Source organism: Symphalangus syndactylus, chromosome 12 (genome assembly GCF_028878055.3).
Source record: "Symphalangus syndactylus isolate Jambi chromosome 12, NHGRI_mSymSyn1-v2.1_pri, whole genome shotgun sequence".
Classification (NCBI taxonomy): Eukaryota; Metazoa; Chordata; class Mammalia; order Primates; family Hylobatidae; genus Symphalangus; species Symphalangus syndactylus.
Genome location: NC_072441.2, coordinates 122,838,558 through 122,848,817, shown reverse-complemented (window position 1 = coordinate 122,848,817; position 10,260 = coordinate 122,838,558). Strand labels below are relative to the sequence as shown.

General features: G+C 44.9%; 1 protein-coding gene across 1 annotated transcript in view; it reads left to right on the top strand.

The window, feature by feature from the left end:
- Positions 1–230: 230 nt before the first annotated feature.
- The window catches only part of SEC16B (SEC16 homolog B, endoplasmic reticulum export factor), a 111,074-nt gene continuing 101,044 nt past the window's right edge, over positions 231–10,260 (top strand). Inside the window, exons 1-7 of the mRNA XM_063627434.1 lie at positions 231–451; positions 547–654; positions 1,205–3,654; positions 5,248–5,306; positions 5,835–5,900; positions 6,669–6,778; positions 7,649–7,726. The gene's annotated coding sequence lies outside the window, so the exon portion shown is untranslated. The remainder of the gene's footprint in view (positions 452–546; positions 655–1,204; positions 3,655–5,247; positions 5,307–5,834; positions 5,901–6,668; positions 6,779–7,648; positions 7,727–10,260) is intronic.

The following is a 10,260-nucleotide window of genomic DNA, read 5'->3' as shown; positions in this document are numbered from 1 at the left end:
CGCAATATACCCAGGTCACATCTGCACATGTAGCCTCTAAATCTAAAACAAAAGTTGAAACTATACAAAAAAAGTCTCCCAAATTTGTTACAAAAATGCCAATCTCGGGTAGTCTAATTCCGTTTCCTGGTGTTTTCCTTTATTCTTTCTTTCTTCCAGCCGGCTCCACCTCCAGAGAGGCCCAACAGGGGGCTCGCGCGGTCGTTTGGGCTCCGCGGCCGGCCGTAGAAGCCGGGTGCACTGGGCCGGAGCTGCCCCGCCAGGGTTGGGTCGTGGCTGCCAGGGCGCGTCGCCAGGAGGCCTCGCAGGCCGCCCTTCCGGTCTCCCGGGGTTGGGCGGCGCTGTCCGGCTCTTCCTGCCGCGCTCTGGCCACTCCCCCTCTCCCCTCGCTCGGCCTGGCCTTGGCGGCGGTGCTCTGCAGGCAGTGCCTCCCTCGGGCGTGGGTCTGCAGGTGCAACCCCGACTCCTCCCTGAGCCCCGCAAGGCAGTCCCGGGGTGCTCCCGGCGGGGCTGTCCGACTGACCCTACCCTTGTTCTGTGTTGCAGGAGAGCCGGACGGGGCAGCGGCCGGCACTACCACGCCGCGATTTGCGCAGAGCTGAAGAAACCCCTGACCATTGAAGAGGTGGCCCCCGCCCCGTCGGGCCTCACGAGGTAGGGGGCTGGCTTATCCCCTTCTACCCTCTCCTTCTCCCCGTCACCACACACTCCCCGCAGGCTTCCTTCTTGAATCAAGTTCCCAGTTCCCAAGTGAGGGGGCGACCGAGAGTCTGGAGGGCAACTTCGTCCTGAGCTAGCTAGGGGGTTGAAGCCCTTTCCAAGGTCTAAAGTGCTAAAGGAAGATTGTTCCCCCAAAACACGCCTATAGGCCTCTTTCTCAGTGCTCAGAGCTGTTGCCTTAGAAACAGAGAATTCTGATTTGCACACGACTTTGTATGTGCAAGTTATTGGTTTAACACAGGTACATGGACCTCGTCCTTTGCTTCCTTCCACCTCAGTGCCGGAATCGAATTATTCGGCCTCTGCCTCCCTGAAACCAGCCCAGTAACCCCCGTGTTTCCATGTGAACATACGCCTCTGGTATATTGCAGAGATTTGGGATGGGGTTCGTTTAGGGGTGTGGGCAGCTGGTCCACTGAAATGTGGACATCACTTTGGCCCTGCCTATTGGACCACTCTGGTAACACAGTGTCATCTGGTGTAGAGATGAGAACCTCAGACGGCGTGAAGCAGGCAGTGGGCCTCAGTGTTGGAGACCGCCAGGGAGAGGAAGAAAGGCAGCTATAGCCCTGAAGTGTTACCAGCGTGGAGCCTGTTAACTAACATGGCTAACACGGATTATTTGAATGAGCACATGATGGCAGCCAATCTACTTCCTGGGATTCACATGCCGAACGACATTCACCCTCAAATCTTCCTTAAATCTAGGTGGAGTGGCTGGAGAACACATGTGTGCCCTGTGTGTGCTTGTCAATAACTGATGTGTCCTGCACGGAATGTGTCCAGGCTGAGGGCTGGGCTCCTTTGTTCTGTTATCTGTCCTAGACATTGCATTGTAAGGAATTAGCCCATGAGAACTGTGACTATGTTTGTTTTACTCACTTCTAAATCCCTTAAGTCTAAAATGGTTCCTGGCATGTGGCAGAGGCTTAAAAAATTGTTGAATGAATGAATTTTATAGATAAAAATGTCTTCTCATCAATATGGCCACCTCTGTACAAACAAATCAATATCATCCCTTTGGTGTCTCAGCTTTCATTTCTTCCAGTAATTCCAGCCCCTGTTGGGATGTGTTGGTTTATGACAGTGGTTGTCTAGCACAGCGGTCCGCAACCTTTTTGGCACCAGGGACCAGTTCTGTGGAAGACAGTTTTTCCATGGACTGTTGGGGTTGGAGAGGATGGTTTTGGAATGAAACTGTTCCACCTCAGATCCTCAGGTATTAGATTCTCATAAGGAGTGCACAACCTAGATCCCTTGCCTGTGTAGTTCACAATAGGGTTTGCACTTCTGTGAGAATCTGATGCCGCCAGTGATCTGACAGGAGGCAGAGCTGGGCAGTATGCTTGCTTTGTCTGCTCACCTCTTGCTGTGCAGCTGGATTCCTGACAGCCTACCGGTCTGTGGCCCCGTGATTGGGAACCCCTGGTCTTGGGGCTTGTTAAAACAGAATGCTAGGTTTTGTCTTCAGAGTTTCTGATTTAGTAGGTCTGGGATGGGGCTTGATAATTTGAATTTCTTTTTTTTTTTTTTTTGAGATAGGGTCTCACTCTGTCACTCAGGGTGGAGTGCAGTGGCATGATCATGGCTCACTGCAACCTTGACCTCCCAGGCTCAAGCAGTTCTCCCACCCCAGTCTCCCAAGTAGCTGAGACCACAGGCACATGCCACCATTCCTGGCTAATTTTTTAATTTTTATTTTTATGGAGATGGTTGCCCAGGCTAGTCTCGAACTCCTGGGCTCAAGTGATTCTCCTGCTTTGGCCTCCTGAAGTGCTGGGATTACAGGCATGAGCCATTGTGCCTGGCCTGTGCCAGGTGATACTGATGCTGGTGGTCTGGGGCCACATTTTGAGAACCGTGGGCTTACAAGGCCTGGAGAAACTGCTGGCTACACTGCTGTAGGTCTGCCTCAGCTATGGCACTATCACAAAACATAGAGGCTGGGGATCTGGGACTAGGGTAAAGGATTGCAGATTCCCCAAACAGCTGATCATCTTACCCTTCTGTTTAAAACTCATTAATGACTTCCCATTGTTCCTAGTATGAAAATTAAGATCCTCAGTAAGGAGGCCAGATGCGGTGGCTCATGCCTGTAATCCCAGCACTTTGGGAGGCTGAGGCAGGCGGATCACAAGGTCAGGAGTTCGAGACCAGCCTGGCTAATATGGTGAAACCCCGTCTCTACTAAAAATACAAAGAAAATTAGCTGGGTTTGGTGGTGCATGCCTGTAATCCCAGCTATTTTGGGAGGCTGAGGCAGGAGAATTGCCTGAACCAGGGAGGCAGAGGTTGCAGTGAGCCGAGATCATGCCACTGCACTCCATCCTGGGCAACAGGGCAAGAGTCCATCTCAAAAAAAAAAAAAAAAAAAAAAAATCCTCAGTAAGGCTTCAAAGTCTCTTGTGTCACCACTGTAGTGTCTTTGTACATGCCGTTGCTTTTGTCTGTGCCAAGCCTTTTGCCTCCTATTTTGAAGAGTTAACTCTTAGTTGTTAGTTCAAAGTGTTGCTCACTTAGGAACGCTTTTCCTGACTTCCCTAAGTGGTCAAATCCTTCCATTATGTGCTTTCATAGCACCATATATTTTTGTCATTAATGCTTGGTACTGGAGTTATAACTTAATATATGTATCTTCATTATTATCTGGTTAATATCTGTTTTCCCTCCTATACTTTAGCTTCATGAAGGCAGAGACCTTGCCCATGAGTGTGTGCCGGCTCTTACTTTAGTACCTGGCATGTCGTTGTCATTCGGTAACTATTTTGGTATGATTGAATGAACATTGTCTCCATGGATGTGTACTGTTCTGCTTTGCTGCTCTATTTCTTTTGTAGGTCAGAGTTGATGTCCATTTCTGTGGAGTTAACTTTGGTGATATTGTGATCTGCCGTGGTCAATATCAGGAAAGGCCCCATCTTCCCTTCACACCTGGTGAGTATGGGGAGACAAAGTGACTGCTTCAGGAAAAAAAGATACAGGGAGTTTTCAGAATCATGCCCTTGGTCTCAGGTGTTTGCCTGCCATCAGTGATGGTTCAGTTAGACGTGTCCATCTCACTGTGTATTGGGATCCCTAGATTGTGAGCCCCATGAGGGCAAAGTCTATGCCTGTCTTGATCAACATTATATTCCCCAGCTTAGCATTGTACATGGCTCTTAGTAGGTGCTCAATAAATACTCTAAAAATGAAGAAATGAGCAAATGAATTTTCACCAGAATTATCATTGGTCCTAGTCATTCATTCCCTTTCCTTGCTGGATATTGCCCCAATTTTGTTTCTTCACTGAAGGATCACAGACATCTGTTTGCAGCTAAAACTTTCAGCCTCACAGACACATTCCCAATAAAACCTAATGCCAGGCCGGGCATGGTGGCTCATGCCTGTAATCCTAGCACTCTGCAAGGCTGAGGCGGGCGGATTGCCTGAGCCCAGGAGTTCAAGACCAGCCTGGGCAACAATGGTGAAACCCTGTCTCTATCAAAATAAAAAAAATTAGCCAAGCGTGGCGGCGTGCGCCTGTAGTCCCAGCTACTCGGGAGGCTGAGGCAGGAGAATTGCTTGAACCTAGAAGGCGGAGGTTGCAGTGAGCCAAGATCATGCCACTGCAGTCCAGCCTGGGCAGCAGAGTGAGACTCCGTCTCAAAACAAACAAACAAACAAACCTAATGCCAAAGGATCAGAGAGAAGAAGAGTGTGGATTTCTTAGCAGCCCTCTGTCTGATTTTTGTTCCCAATCTACTTCTAGATCCTGAACATGTGGACAAGTGACTGATTTTTGTTGTTGAAATTTATTTAAAGGGATATAAGTATAGCTTAGCATGTATATAGCACATGTACATTTTATACAGATATATATTATGAAAGATAGAGTGATTGCAAATAGTTACCGTGTTTTGGTTTCAGGGTGTTTGATTGTATCTCGACAGTTAGAACCATTTCCTTCTGTTTATATTTGCTGAAATACTGGTTGGGGGGAAGATGTCATACTCAATTGAGTTATTCCCCTGGCAGCTCAAGTAGGAAACATGATCATTAATTCAGAAATTTCAGAGGTGAAAGAGGAAAGGGCAGACAGCAACAGTTCATCAAGTTGAGCCAAGTACTGTCTGAATAAACACAGTTCATGTCCTTGAGGGCCCTATAGTCCAGCAGAAGAGACTTGAAAACAGATAAACAAATAGGATGAACATTGTCATTGGGGTGCTATAGGAGGTCCCAGTGATTAGGGTCAAAAGTACCTGTGTACCTGTGATTCTCTGTGCTTTTGCACATTCTTGAAATTTTCATTTGTGTGATGGTAAGATTGGGACTGCTATAGCTTCCCAGGTTGTGATTGTGAAATCTTATGTTTACTTTCCTGTGCCTTGAGTATAACACCTTACCTCTGCCTGCGTATGGAGAGGAGGAGGGGCACCTAAATCATCAGCTGTGAAAGCTGTTGGAATAGCCTGTCGATCAGTGTTTTCTCATCTCCATGGTGTTGTGTTTTACAGATAACTTAATCTTTAAACAATATGTTTTTAGGAATGGAGTTTTCTGGGACAGTATTGGAGACAGGCACAGATGCCAGCACAGTTAAAGAGGTAAATTAGTTGAAGTCTAGGGAATCAATGTATATGTGGCTATGAAAAATGTGCTAACTTCATTTGTAGCCAAAGGGTCTTGCTTCTACTGGCTTTTGCCTGCAGACACCAAAGGGAAACCTAACTAGAAAGGTAAGAAACAAAATTCTTTCTGGGGAAAGGAAGTAATTGGAAGTTCCTGGCTGCATTAAACTTTTTATTATGAATAAAAGGCGGCACCTCAGTCTTTAACCAAGAGGACAGAGAATTTGAGCCTCTTGTGTAATTAAGACTGGGCTTCTAATTCAAATCAACCTTTCCCTTTCTCTAGCTCATCGTCTCAAATGTGCTCCCTCAAATTGGCTTCACAACCTGGTGGTGGTATTGAGAGTTATTATTTTATTTACTAAACATTAACTGAATAATTAAGATCAACCTGTGTCTTATGGAGTCAGAGATGTGCATTTTTTTTTTCTTTTTTGATTAACTCAGGAAAAGGAATGCAAGGTCATACATTTGCACATATCCTTAATGGTATGTTTCCTTTAGGGAGATAGAGTTATTGGCATAAGAAACTTTAATTGTATGGCTGAAGAATGCGTCACTGACCAGAAGGTATCTGTACCACTCAAGATTAATGGTTGAAGATGTTTTTTCTCCTTTGTTTTTCTTTAATTTCCACCTATCCCTCATTCCTGTCTTCCCCTCTCCCTCTTTTTCTTTGTATTTATTTGGTCATGTCTTGTTTCTCAGCTAAGCACTTCATTTTTTCAAATGTTAAACTCCTTCTCTTCATTAATGTGACAACACTTTGCACAGAGCTTTGTTTGCGTTGAGTGTTTTAATGAATAACAACATTTTGTTTTCTGAGTCCTTGAGCTGGCTGTTCATTTGGACTAGGTAGTTTTAGTAGAAAAACTGGTTTTGGGCATTGAGCTGGATGTAATGGGCTTCTCCCGGGCACAAAGCTTATGAAAGAGATAGCCCTGGGAATGGAGCCAGCCAGGGTAGTTGAGCATGGTTGTGCAGGGTGTGAATGGTGCCCCCTGGTGGTGGACAGTACACAATTGTCCCCACCAGCTTTACTGAGGTAAAACTGACATACCAGACCATTCACCCATCACAGTACAGTGATCTGTGTTCCGTTCTCTACCTGTTGGCCCCTTCCTGAGCCAGATGCTAGCCTTGGGGTTTTGAAGTCTGATGCATTCAAGTTCTGAAATCTGCTACAGCTTGCATAGTTTTGACTTCCACTGGGCTTGGTTATGGGCAAGCGTTTCCCTTTGCAAATCAGTCATTGAATCAAATCCTAATATTTACCGAGCAACCTTTATGACTAGGTACATACACTCAATCCGTAAGTCACTGTTATCTCTTTTTTAGGACCTATGGCAGATTCCAGAAAAGGTCTTCCTATAAGAAGCTGCTGTCCTCCCTGTAACTTATGGCACTGCGATTTTTGCTGTTGAGCATCGGGCCCATACCCAGCCTGGGTAAGGACTGTGTAGATGACAGAAGGCTAGAAAGTACCCTTCTCTTGATATCGGAAGTGTCCAACAAGGCCGTGCCCCACCTCTTCCCTTCCCTTCCCTTCCTTTTGGCTGAGGAAAGGCCAAAGGGAGGTAGCCACTTGAGATTGGGGTTTTTTGACTGTGAGGACATCCCTCTGTCTGAGAGGAGATGATAGACTGTGAACTTGGCCATTGTGAATTGGAGAAATACCTCTCTCAAATGTGACTGCCCTGGAGATCTCATAAAAAGTATTAAAGTGTAGATAGTTGGTTTATTTAAACCCATTTCACTCTGAGTTTATTAGAGGTCTATGGTATTTTTTTTCTGTGAGGCCTTGTTGAGTGTGCCAGACGGGACATTTCAGAAGAAAAGGTGCTGAAGTTTGACTCTTTACCTGGAGCATACATACTGCTTCTTGATCTTTTCAGAGAGCCGAGACTCAGAATTGCTTTAGAGAGGTGGGTTTAGTTGAGCAGTGGCCATTACATGCTCATCACCTTGTAACATTGGGCAGTATCTAATATGAGAAGGATTTTAAGATAGAATTTCTGAAGAATAAATTGGAGTGGTAGCTCAAAGGAAGGATTGCCACTGATATGAGGGAGAGGCTACCTAGAGAGATTCAGGAATATTTTTCCTGGGAGGTCTTCAAAACTGAACCAAATTAGCACTAATCTAGAAGTCACATCTGCAAGCTTACAGGGTGGAGAACAGATATATATGAAGGTTTGAATGAAACGACCTCTAACATTCTTGCTTTAAAATGTTCTGTTTCTAAAATATTTGTGAAATCATATTACTGATTGACTTTTGAAGGTTTCTGAAGTAGCATTCATCTTTCTTTGGCACAGAGAAGTTGTTTTAGTGACGGCAGCAGCTGGAGCCACAGGCCTTGCAGTGATGTGGCAGCAAGTGTTCTTCAGGCCAAGGTATTTGCATGTTAGAGTCACCATTTAAAAAAATCATAACTCCAGTTTTCAAACATATATTTATTCAAATAATATATTCATTCATTGATTAAAAATCATGTGCAAGGCTCTGGGGATATAAAGTAACCCAGAGCAGGGTCTTGCCATCTATTCGCTTACAGACTAGGGAGGGGGCCTAGAAGCAAATCACTCATCCTTCCAGCTACTAGACCCTGGCAAGATCTGACCCACTTCATGCTTTCTGCACATGCTATTTTCTCTACCTGTAATTCTCAGAGCTGTCGTTCAGATTTAAACTCAAATGTCACTTTTTCAGAGAAGTATTCTCTGTCCCTCAGTCTAGGTGAGGCCCCTCTCCCTCCTCTGTATATATGATTTCATAGCACCCTCTACTTCTCTTTCATAATACATAGCTCAGAGTGTGGTTACTTGTGTCATTATCAGGTTATTGTCTCCCTCTTACTGGACTGTAATCCCTATAAAGGCAGTGACAGTGTCTCTTTGGTTCACTCCTGTAGTCCTGCACCTAGCATGGTACCTAGAACATAGTAGGCCCTCAAGAACTATTTCTTAAATGAATGAATGAATAAAATAATGAAAAAAGACTTAGGTCTCTTCAAAAGTATCTTTCTGAGGCTGTGAGTGTTGGAAAAGGGGGATTTCTTGGAGAAGGTGGACATTTAAGCTGACTTTTAAAGAATTGGTAGCAGTTGAATAGAGGAAGAAGGGACGTGAAGGCCATTTCAGTGGTGGGAGGACTTATTAGAAGATAGAGAACTAGGAACAAGCATGAGGCATTCAGAGAATTGCAAATAGTATCTCTGGAGCCAGGGACCTGGGGGGAAATGGTGGAAGGTGGCTCTAGAGAGGAGGGCAGAGACAAGATCACGAGGGGCCTTGTGTGGGGCTGAAGAATTTGAACATTTGTTGGAAGCTATTGAGAGCAGTTGAGGATTTAAAGTAGGGAAGTGACATGATATTTTTGCATTTGGAAATTTCACTCTGGTAGCCATGGGGATGAGGGATAGGGGAAAGGTCAAGGGTAGTCTGGAAGCAGTAGGACAGGCTCTTGGAGCAGTCTGAGCCAGGATTAGGATAGGCCACCTGAACCAAGGCAGTGGAAACAATGCATTGAGAGATACTGAAGTGGAAAAAAAATAGATAATTTGGTACCTGGAGAGCATCCTGCTCTAGTCTAAAGAACAAGGACTTTAAAGTTAGCCTGACGTAGGTTCAAATTCCAGCTCTGCCTCCAGCTTAAAATCGTCAGTTTTCTCACTTGTAAAAGAATGCTCTCTCCATGGAGTTGTTGTGGGAATATTGAGATTACACGTGCAGTGCCTATTAGGGGGCAGGTCATGTCAGTAAGAATCTCTTTAAAAAGAATCCTGTTATTATTAGACATTGAGTGGGAAGGAGCAAACTAAGTTAACTCGTGGAGTTGCCATCTTACTGAGATTGAGAACACAGGCAGGAATAGTGAGTTGGGTTTTGGCTGTGTTGAATGTGAGCTTCCTGTGGAGCATGCAGTTGGATAGCCAGAGGGCAGCTGGGTATATAGGTTTGGAGATAATTGGATTGTTCTGGAATTCCTTTAGGGGACATCTCTCCTTTCTCCTATTAAGTTCCATTTGGGAAGGACATGTGAGTTCTGAAAGTAATCATAGATACCAGGAGGCTCCTCAAGTGATATGAACACATTTCATGTTAACAAGATGGGCTTTTAGCTCCTGTCTGGGGGAGAGACTATAACTGGTTTTATTGTCTAGAGCTATTGGTTATTTAACATTTCGAGGAAGATAAAATTGTACAAATTGTTTTAAATAGTTGTAAATTGTTATAAATAGTAGATAGAAAACCTCACTTTAATTAATATATTAAAATTAACCTAAGCTATATTTTCTTGAACAGCAATAATGATTTTAAACAAAGGCAAACCAAAATATAAATGTTACCATGCCACCTATGTGGAACAGGTCATTTTGATTACACCTTGAACCCACAGCATTTCATATTGCTTCCAAAGTGCCTCCGCGGCAATTATCTTACCCTTGATCCTCACAAAGCCCCTGGGATATGGGTGTGTAAGTGTTTATTATCCCTATTTCACAGATCAAGAAAGCGAGGCACCAAGAGAGCAGATGGTTCACTGCAGATCCCATGGAGACCTAGTGAGAATCTTGGGATTCAATTCAGGTGCCTGACCCTAGAGCAGTGCCTGCCCACTGTGGCACTGTGTGCTAATAGCCCTCAGTGAACTGCAGCTATTTCAGGGTTCCACCAGGGAATATTTGAGGGAAGCATTCAGTTTCGAATAGTTATGAGTAAGTTTGGAATCATTTAAGGGCACCAATGTTCTTGGGGTATTTCATTGCAAATTCACTTTGAGACTAAAGTGCTTGGGCTGGTGGGTGCTGCCCCATGGTGAGGCACGTCTAGGCAATGCTTGAGTGTTTGCAGCTTTTCTGGAGACTTCCAAACCCCAGACTTCCCCACAGTATGGCTCACCACCATCTGTGCCATCTGTGTCGGGC